This window comes from Narcine bancroftii, chromosome 1 (genome assembly GCF_036971445.1).
Source record: "Narcine bancroftii isolate sNarBan1 chromosome 1, sNarBan1.hap1, whole genome shotgun sequence".
Classification (NCBI taxonomy): Eukaryota; Metazoa; Chordata; class Chondrichthyes; order Torpediniformes; family Narcinidae; genus Narcine; species Narcine bancroftii.
In genome coordinates, this window is record NC_091469.1 from 203,947,716 (window position 1) to 203,959,261 (window position 11,546).

Consider the following 11,546-nt stretch of genomic DNA (forward strand, 5'->3'; position numbering starts at 1 on the left):
ATTCCAAATTACTGCACCAAGTTGATGTGAGACTGAAGTCTGAGCGTGTTAATAATTACACCCTTTTTAAATAAGCAGATATTTCAAAGTGGGTTATCTATTTGTTGCAACATATTAATTGCATTTAAAAAAAATATTCATCTATATTCAAGCAAAGGTAGTTTTCAAACTTACTACATTTTGTGAAATCCTTAATGGTTAACATACACATTAGTAAAAGAGTAAATGGATGACAAAAGTAGAATTTGACCTATTCAGTCACTATGATTCAATAGTTCTTGAAATGGTGCTCAAATGCAAAAGCAAGTTTAAGTGGTAACATGTAAACTATTTACCTCTGGTGGGGAGGAGTGTAATTTTGCTTTATCTTGCAATCTGAAATACCTCAATCCTAGAAAAATAATTAGAGTTTACCACCATAACTTTGATAAAAGGAATTATTTGTTGCCATGAAAATCAAAACAGATGAAGTATTATGATGAAAAACAGTGGATTAGAAACAGATTATGGAACAAAACACAAAAATTGCAAATATTTGCAATTAACAAAGTTGACACTAAAAGTTGTGTAGTTGGCTGAAAATGAAGTAAAATTGGAAATTCTGAAAATAGCTGGTTAGATAACCAAGAGAAACAGAGTTACCATTTCAGATCAGTAATTTAATATAATTGTTGATAATGTGATATTGGATAACCAGTAAATTGGCTGTTCAACAAACTGGTTCAAGAAACTGTTTATGCCGTCCACACTGGACCACTGTTAACCGGTTCTCTGTGTCCTTTCACGCTCACCACCAGACAACCCAGGAAAGAGGGGTGCCTATCCCCACTCATATGTCCCTTTCACACTGGGCTAACTGGCACACAGGCATCAAATTGCCCCAGGGATGATACACCCTCACTAGGGTGGTCCATTCCCCGGGGTGATCTGACGTCCAGGTATGAGCAAAAAGCATCCAGGCATCTGAATAAAATGGGGGGGGGGGGGTAAGGGCCATGGGAGCACAGCCCAAGAGGTCATCAGTAACTATGAGTCGGAGGGAACAATAAAAAGCATTTCCAAAATGCTACACACACCCCCACACCACCTCCTCACCACCATTGATAGAAGTACAGAAGAAACCAAAAATTGACTGCTTCACACAAAGGGGGCTCAGAAAATTTGAGCAGAGTCCAAGGATGTCCATAGCAAAATAAAAATGATTGAGAATGGCTAATCTACTGTATCAGGTGCTTCAGTTATGGTCTTCTCTACATCAGAAATCCTGCATGCAGACTGGGAAATCTGAGCCACTGGGCATCTTCATTCTGTCTGCATACAATAGTGGGGATTTCTCAGTGGCTAACCACTTCAGTTCCACACCCCATTTCCATGCCAGCATGTCTGTCTATGTCCTCAGGCACTGCCAAACTGAGGCAACCTGCAAATTGAAAGAACACCTAATATTCTCTCTGGGCACTCCAACTGAATGGCATTAACATGAACTTCTCTGTATCATTTGTAGGAGATATTTAAATAGTGCATGATACTTAGTTAAACTGTATATTAAGTGAAGTATGCAACTTTTCTTATTCATTTTGTTTGAAATGGGAAATTGGGGCATTTAGAATTGATTGACAAACTGTTAGGAGGTTCCATGCAATTCTATAGAAATTTTGTTGATTGGATCAACTCACGAAGCTGGAAGATTTGACTTTCAAGATTACAACAATTCTATGAATTCATTAGAATCCGACACTGCTGATCCTGGGTTAATTTTTATGCTATAATCCGCATCTTAACATAAATATGTAGGATCTCTCCTAGTGCCTGGTTTTATAGTAGATTGGCATGCATTTCACATTGTTTAAAATGTTAAAAATTGTTAGAGGATGATGGTAAAACGGCAGTTTTATTTATTAGGTACAATAATGGAGTAAAATTCAAGAATCAACTTAAAATATTCTAATCTGCTTTATTTAAGTCTAAACACATTGTAACAGAAATCTTGTTTTTCAATTTACTATGAAGAAACTGCCCTATTTATGTCCGGGCCATTGGCTGAACTCAGCACAAATTGAAATCATTGCTTGCCAGTCAAATTGGCTTAGGCTCAATTGTTTTCAGCTGCTTCCTTGCTTCATAAGTCAGAAATGGAATGTTCTTTGATATTGTTCCTTAAATTTAAAACAACAAGCCCAAAATGAGCTTGGCAACATCTAACTCTCCTTTACACATTGTTCTACCCTACAACTGTTCTATTATTTCTTCATTATCACCAAATTAAAATCACGAAACTCCCTTGCAGACATAAATAACACTGCGGGGATACCTTGAGCACACTATGCTGGATTGTCTGGATGTTCGGGGCTGTGACTTTTGGATGGTTTGTTGCTGCAAAGTGTGCAGTTCGCTGCTCAAGAATGAGCCTGCTAAACTCTTGACAAAGATTCCTGACAAAGGGCTCAAGTCTTTTACTTCCTATGGATGCTGCTTGACCTGCTGAGTTTTTCCAACGCATCTGTGTATTACACTGCTAAGCTCTCAATTGAGTTAGGTAGGCTTGATCTCTGGTGAACTCCATACCACTCCATGATCTTTGGCACGTGACGGGAGGCCATGGAATGCTTGGACCTCCCAGGAGATTGACAAGGATACTTTCAGAGTTGACCTTTGTTGGCTTGCAGAATGGCCACATAGTCAGTATCTCTTCAAATGAGGATCAACTTGAGAAATGTTACCAACATGTGTTGCTAACATTGAAGCCAAAGTTGGCAATGTATCTCTTCCTCAACATCTCCCACTCGGATTGTTCTTTCCCTTTTCCTGCACACTTGCTTCGTCCCCAGCCTTGTTGTGCCTGTTCTTCAGTGGAGGTCCCCATTCCTACCCACGTCGCCATTTACACTGAGGCCCCTTCCACTCACCAATTTCAGTGTGCCAATCTTTTTTGGCAAATTCTTGATTTAAGGGAGGGGAAATCTGTGACCGATGACACTGGGGTTTAATCCCCAGGTATTAGCAGCAGTGGGGTGGTGAAGTATTGGCCAGAGATTTGGCAATCACTAATGAAGTCTGCTGATGCACAACTCACCAATCCAAAGCTAAAATAACGGTGAGGATCAGCTGGATTCAGTGGTTCAAGAAGGCAGTTGAAGAACTTTCCCACTACTGCCTATTGAAGGGCAGTTAGGGATCGGCAATAAAGCATAGCCTTGTCAGCAAAACCCACATCCAGTGAATTAACAAATAAAAACTAATTAAATTCAGTCGAGTTTGCTTTTTTTTCCATCTCCGTAAAATTTTCCACCCTCTGCTGGAAAATTTCCAAACTTGCCAGTCCTCATAAAAGTTGATTTTTCAAATCAGACTAAAGAGAAATTGTCGTAATACTGCTGATTGTAGGTTTTATGTACTGCCTTCAGGCAATCAGTTTATGGAAAAGTGATAGTCCAATTTAAATGTCTGACCTTAAATACAGTACTTTATATTGTTTATGGTATATAACCAAGTCTATGTGGCATTTTTTTTGTCATAGAAGTACTAGTGCATTTTTCTTTTAGTTTTGAAGGTAAGACCATGCTAAATAATACAGAAAATTGTATAAATTAAAGTATGTATTTAGACCAAAGTGAGCTAATGTGAGTCATTATTCATGCAACAGGACAGGCTCCAAAACACGTAAAAGAGCAATGTTGAAGTACCTCACTCATGCGCTGCTTTGTGACATGTTCCCATCCTCTCAGCTGGAAAATCGTGCCAGGTTGCGTCTCAGATGAAAGTCTAACCAAGCCTGCAGTGCAGTGCTTAGAAACACTTGTTTGACTAAAACTGCATGAAATTGAGCAATGAGATTAAGTGGTTTACCAATATCAAAGCTATGTATGCTGATTTCCTTACAATGGCTGGAGTTTCATCACTTTTGGAATGAACTGTACATTTAAAAAATTATTTTTTATCTCTTATTCTTAAAGCCCCCTACCTACTCCTGAGTAAAGAAAATGGGTGAGAAAATAATTTGGATGAGTAATACTGTTTGATGGAAGAAGATAATATGATTGATTTGGTGCAAATGAAAAAACATCAAAGACGCTGATATCTCCTCATTAAAGTTTAATAATTGAATGCAGTCTAACTTGTGTAATATCTTAAAAGGAAACATTATTTTGATGTCTGTAGTGCAGTAAGAATTTCCCATGCTCCTCCTATATGGTGTTGCATTGTTCCATGCAATTGGGAGCTGAAACAAATATATGTGATATATTTAAGTATCCTTTGAAATTAGTAGTATTGCCGCAGATTTGAAATTGTTTACTTTTGTGATATTAAGGCATAAGATGTGCTGGCCCCAGAATAGGTCTTTTGCAATTATGGACTCCAGGAAGGTTCTGACTCTCTCCACCTCCTTTCCATCAATACTTATGGTGGGTGGTCCCTTGGCCTCTTGATCTCCATCCTGTATTCTGATGCATATTTTCCATTTATTCAGCCAATAACACTGGTCTCCTCAGTGAATTTGTAGATTGAGTTTGAGCTGAACTTGGCTACACAGTCCTGGGTGAACAAGGAATAGAATCGAGGATGAAACACACAGCCTTGGTTGGGATGCCACTGTGTTGATGATCAGAGACAAGGAGGAAATGCTTTCAATCTGCATTGATTAGGGTCTACCGATGAGGACTTTAATTTTCATTATTTTAAATTTAGAGATACAGCAAGGTAAAAGGCCCTTCCAGCCCATGAGCCCGTGACGTCCAAATACACCCAATTAATCTATTAATCCTGTATGTCTTTGGGCCGTGGGAGGAAACTCATGCAGGCATGTGGAGAACCCCTTACAGACAACACTGGCTTCAAACCTGGGTCACTGGTGCTGTCATAGCATTGTGCTAACCGCTCTGCTATTCTTTAGCATTTACTCGATTGACATTGAAGTTGGAAAAGGGCCTATAAATGTCCTCAGATAATGAATGGGTTCTGTTTTCACGAGTCCAAAAGTTGATTTTTATCATTAAGTCAGAAAATACACAAAAATCACACAATCTCTAGTATTATAATGGATGTCACCAGAAGCACATGACTTATCAGAAAGAACAAAAAATAAAGGGTGGGAGAGAGAGAAAACTTGTTCTTCCTTTTGAGGTATGAATGTATGTACTTCTTTCAGACTTTTGAACGATGATATTGTGGAGCCCATTTGTACATTTGGTTGTTTATAAGTTGGAAGTTTGTAACCAAGGAATTGATTTTTGTACCTTAGAATTGGTATGACTGGGTTTGGAGATGCATGAACACCATCAAGTTTTATTGAGCATCTGTGTTCAATCTGCAGGAGGGAATCCTGAACTTTCTGTTACTCAATTCTCATCCTGCTCCTACTTTGACATAAATGAAGTGCAATATAGGCTTTTGGAATAACACTTCATCTTCTGGCGCATGGCACCCTCAAGATCAAGTTACTTTTGGTAATGTGCTTTCTTTTGCATCAGAATTGACCAAATTCTGCTGCAAATCATCTATTCGCAATACATCTTTGTCTTGTGTCACTTCAAGATTATGAATAGATGATTTGGCTCAACTTGCAAGCAAAATTTATTTTCTAACTATGGTAGAGTGTTTACTTGCAGAACCATAAGCAGGCAGGCACACTTAAAATTAAAATATTTTTCATTGAAAATGTGTCTTTTTATCTTGTATTTTGTAACCTGCATATCGTTAGGAGAGCATTTAAGATCACTGTCATCTCGTGTTTTTTTTCATATTGACAAGAACCAGGTTGTTATCCATGGATCTTGGAATATCTTCTCAAACAAGATATTCTGTATGAAGGACAGTGAACAAGTGTTTTAAGCAAAAATAAAATTCTGTCAAAGCTGAAAATTTGAAATAAAAAGAAAAAAATAAACTTTATTCCCAATTAATTAATTACAAAAAAAACTTGTTCTAAGTCCTTTCACTTCCTTAGTGTCTTATCCATACATTTCCATTACGGTACATTGTTACATTCATTCTCTCTTTAGTACCATTGGCCCCTTGTCATTACTTCCCCCTCTGTTTGAGGGATTACTCCTTGGTCTCTCTATTTTCCATGATGCACTCTTTCACCTAATTGTCAGTGTATGGTTGCAGAGAGTTCACAAGTTAAAAAGATGAAATATTGAAAAGAAATGAGGAAATTTTGGAATACTTAGCATAGAGCACAAAACCTTCAGGTACTGACTTCATCATAAAGGAAAATAAAGGTGGCGGAGCACGTCTGTAAGATGCAGAAATAGAATGGATCGGATAGAGATAATATTCTATCAGAACATAGAACATTGCAGGCCCTTCTGCCCACAATGTTCTACCAACCTTTATAAACCTACCCCACAACAATTTAATCTTTCTCTTATTATAACCCTCTATTTAGCAGCCTCCCAAGTCCCCAGCAATGCATTCAAGGCACATACCACCTTCTCAGTAAAAAAAAACACTTGCTCCTGAACTTTCCTTTACTCACTTCAAATAGATATCTTCTGAAATTTGCCATTGTCACCCCAGGAAAAAGATGCTGGCCGTCCACCCTATCTAAACTCCTCATAATCTTGTATACCTCTTATCAAGTCACCTTTGTCATTGCTCCAAAAAGAAAAGTGGAAGTTCTGTCATCCTGGTAAATCTCCTGCACTCTCTCTAAAGCTTCCACATCCTTCCTACAATAAGATGACCAGAACTGAGCATGTAGTCTAACCCAAGTTTTATAAAACAGCAACATTACATAACTGCTCTTGAACTCATTCCCCGGACTAATGAAGGCTACACACCATATGCCTTCTTAACCACCCTATCAACTTGTGTAGCAATGTTGAGAGATCTATGGACCTGAACCCCAAGATCTCTGTTCCTCATCTACACTGTTAAGAAACTTGCCACTCACAAAGTGCATCATTTGTAAAAAAAACACAAGTCTGTTTAATGTCTACGGTATTCTTATTTAAAAAAAAAGTTTTTCACCACTTGACATGCTTTTTATTTTGCCAGGGGGTCATTGTGAATAACGTACTCTGTGTCATGTGGTTATGGAGACTTTGTATACAGTATATGTCATACGGCTGTGCAGTAACCCTAGCATTGCTCTTCAGTCTCCTCACTGTGCTGTGTCCATATTGTGTGAATCATATGTTCTCTAACTTTTTATGGTCATTTGGTGATGCAATCTTTTATAAACTTAAGTTATAGATACATGCTAAGTGATGGAAATGAACTGAAAATGCTGGAGATGCTTGGCAAATCTGACAGCAACTATGGGGCAAGAAAAGAGTTGATGGCTCAAGACATTGACATGTTGCTATTTCTCAGTTGGTTCTGGAAACAGATGGTTGGTCACCATCAAGGAATTTTAGTGTGATTGCAACATTCAAAATATTGTTGATTCATTCATTGGATGAATTTACATTGGCTGAAATGTTGTATACTAAGAAGCACGATGTGACTGAGATAATGACATCAAAGGACATCAAACTTCAGCACAAAATCATCAATTTGACAATAGAAGTTGGCTTTGTAAAGGTAGATGATACTGTCGCTGAAATTCCACGGAGGAGAATTATTGAAAAATACCCATTATCTTCTGTATGGAAAAAGTTGCCTCTTGCTGCCCTTTTACATCTGCTCCCAGCCTCCCTCCCTCCCCCACCATCTGCAGTTTAACTAATGCCCTCTGGTTTAAGACTCCCCAACTTGGGGTGGGGGGTGGGGGGGGAAAGACTATCGCATTGGACATAATGTTTGAGTGTTTGGCAGTAATATTTTCCATGCAAATAATTTCCTATGGAATTTACTATAGAAATAATTAACCTTGATATGTTCATCCCTGTTTCATGCAAGTTGTCTGGCAATATATTTTAAACAATTTACATACATTTAAAGTGTAAACAATAAAGAATGATGCATTGTTTTCCAGTAATCACTACAGTAGTTCCAAATAAAGATACAGAAGACTTCAGAATGTTTCCAGTCTATTTAGAACTCAATGAAATACAGCTGAAACAGTGTAATGCACAAACTACAGTACTTGTAAAAACACACAGACACGCAAATGGAATTCTGCCAAGCAGAAAATTTTAATACAGTTTGCTTAACTGCAGGGTGCCAGGTTCTTACATGTTCCATGCTGCTGCTGTTTGCAAGAAAAGTGTTCTGTTCCTCTGAAGAATCGCATACAAAGCTGATTATGTACTGATTCAATAAAGAATATTTTTAAGGAGCCTTGGCTCTGTATTTTGGAAGGTTATGAATTTTTATGACATTTTCAGTGGGAAAGCAACAAAATCAAATGTTTGTTATTCACATTGCACAATCACATTAAAATATAGATATTAAAAAATTATTTTCAAGCCCAATTAACAGCATTTATGTTTCATGTTAGGCAATAAAACTGTAGTTGGCAGTTTTTTTTTACGTTGTCTGACTACTATTGACAAGATGTCTGACTAGTACCCAGCTTTTAATTTTAGCCTGCTGGCTTTAATTTAGCTGCATAGTTCCAACAAATTAAAAGGAGGCTTAAAATATGTTTTACTCTTTTTTTTTATAGAGTGAAGATTTTGTTTACAAATAAAGTTTGATGCTGGCAGCATGCGGGTCAGTTACACTTCAAACTGCTTCATTATTACTGCTACTACCAAAAGGAGAAGTGCCAGGAATCTCCAAATCTCTGTTGAGTGCACAGCTAAGGTTGACTAGAGAGTCCAGATTGAGAATTCAAACATTGTTGGTCACCAGATAACTATCTTACAGTATTTAGTTCAGTGGTCTGCACATTTCATCATGACATCGATTGCTCCAGCTTGTCGATGATACAGTTAGTTTTTGCAACTTCTAATTTGTTGGTTGTTTGAGTTCAATGTCTACTTGTAAATTTTTCCTACATTTTGTTCTGGTTGTTTTCTAATGCTGCGAAGTTCTGAGTTTAGATAACAGAATGAGGGAAATTCTTTATGGCTCTGCTTTAGTTCATTAGTCACCCACAAGAATGACCAAATATTTGCTAATCCATATGGATGAGTGAAGGCTCATGGGAGGAAATCCTGTAACTGCAGAAGAAATACAAGAGTGAAACTCTATTTAATTGAGAATGTTGCTCTTTAGTCAAGTGCTTGTATTATTCCTTGTGCTGCTAAGTATCTATGAATCTGGCTGAGTTTGTTCATTGCCATCTTAAATTGAAATTTAGTGAATAATCCTCATTATTGTCTAATCACCCAACCACATTTAATGAACCTAAAGATTTTTTAAAATGACTTCCGTGAAATTCATTGAATTATCATTCCTGCTGATCACCTCTCTAACACACCTCACTTGGGCTTCTTTTAATTCATGGTGATGTCTATCTGCCAAATGGATTATGGGAAATTGAAGGCTGCAAAGTCTCAGGCAGAAGGTGGGGTGCGGTTGCGCATACTTGTTTGGCCTCATTGGAAGAGTGAGAGGCTACAGACAGATAGATGGGAGTGGGATGGAGGATCAAAATGGCAGGTAACCTGAAGCTAAGTGTCGTCTGTCTGCACTGAGTACCGGTGCTCTGCAAAGAGGCCACCCAAGTTTGCATTTGGTTTCTTGAACACAGAGATCACATTCTAAACACCAGATGCAATAAATTGGATTGTCAGCAGTGCAAGGTTTGGATGGATGGTGGGAAGGAAGGAAGCACTGCAACTGCCACAATTGCATAGGACCACTGTTGGATGGGGAGTGGTAGGTGGGGACTACGGAGTTGGAAAGGGAAATATCCCTTGAAATTGCTGAAAGTGGAGGGGAGATGCATTGAATGGTGGAATTTTGACAGAGCTGGCATAAATTGTGAATGATTTGTTGAATGTTGAACCTGGTAAGAACCAGGGGAATTCTGACTTAACATCAAATCTTAATCCAATATTAAATTTTCCAACTTCTGATCACTTACTCTGGCTATTGGGATTGGTCATTTCTGTTGTAAGCCAATTGTCAGTGACATTGGCTCAGTTTTTCTTCTCTTCATCAGCTTACCCTGACCTCCTATTTGTAATACAACATATTTCTTTTTCACTCTTGAACTGCTCCCATTTAAAAACACATTCCTACAGGTCTCCTGCCCCAACATATCACCAACATTCTCTTTTCATATATACATACCTCCTTCCACCTTCTCTGCAACTTTACTCCTTCCATGTCCCACTTCGGACAAAGGGCCTTTGCCGAAACATGTTTTTCTTTCCACAGATGCTGCTTGACCTGCTGAGTGTTTCCAACACCCTTCTCTTACATTGGAGAGACTGAGCACAGATTGAGAGATCACTTTGCTGAGCATCTTTGCACCGTCTGCACCAGTGAGAATCCTCCCAGTAGCCAACCATTTCAGTTGTGTCACACTCCCACACTCACATGTCTGTCCATGTCCTTATGTACTGTCCCACCAAGACCACCCACAAATTGGTGGAACAACACCTGACTTTCCATCTTTCCACCCTCCAGCCAGATGGCATTAACATCGACTTTTCTAGTTTCGGCTAATCTGCTCTCCCTCTTCCCCCATCCTTCCCCTTTCTAATTCTCCTCCCTCCCTTCCTCCTTCCTTCCCCTTGATGGCTGCTGTCCCCTCCCTCCCTTCTCCACCTATTACCTCCTGCCTTTGCGACCACCCCTACCCCTACTCTTTTGCTCGGATGCCCGTCAACATTTTTCCATACTTTGATGAAGGGCTCAAGCTTGAAATATCGGTTACGTATTTTTACCATTGTTATATAAAAGACACTGCTTGACTTGCTGAGTTTCTCCAGCTTTGTGTTTTTACTTTAATTTAAATTTTATCTTTTGCCTTTTTCAGATTTCTAGGAAATTATTTTGATTGGTAGTTTGGTTTCATTTATTCATCCATTTCCCTAATCCACTCATCTGCAAAGATTTTGTGGTAGTCAGTTTAGTATTCCTGCTTCGAGAAATTTTGATGACCAACAGCATTGGCATTTGTTCTTTGTGAGATGCTCCATCTAGTGGCTTCACTGCAAATCTTAAAATGCTGCTGTACACATCAAGCATGAGCTGATGTTTCTGTAGTTTTTAATCACTTCAAATTTTATTTAAACAAAACTGTGGCATGTGAATGTCCACATTTTTGAATTACTCATGTTGAAAATGTGCATGGATCAGTGTGGCTATCAATTGACATTTAAAACCAATTCCTGCACACTTTATTTGTCAACTTGCAAAAGAATTGGGATTTAAGCAGAGACTATAAAAACTTGTTAACGATTATAGTTCAATATTTCTTGCTCAATAGAAAATTCCTGGAGCTTTTGTAAAGTGGAGAACAGTTAGTCTACAGAGAGCAAGATATTGATAGAGAAAGTGGGAGAGGTAGAATAAAAATGAGACCATCAGAGTTAGAAAATACAAAAGCACAATCCAAGAGAGTTGAAAGAAGATTTTTAAAGATGGCTTAAGTGGTAGAAAATCAAAAGTGCTGAAAAAGAAAGATGTGTTGATGAACAGCCATTAATGAAGCTCATGCTTAAATCCTCAAGGTCACGGAATTAGGAAGAGGTTAAACA

The 11,546-nt window shown here is 38.3% G+C and overlaps 1 protein-coding gene across 9 annotated transcripts in view; it reads left to right on the top strand.

The window, feature by feature from the left end:
- Positions 1-11,546, top strand: part of dennd1a (DENN/MADD domain containing 1A) — a 536,086-nt gene that overhangs the window by 136,799 nt on the left and 387,741 nt on the right. The gene's annotated exons all lie outside the window — the stretch shown is intronic.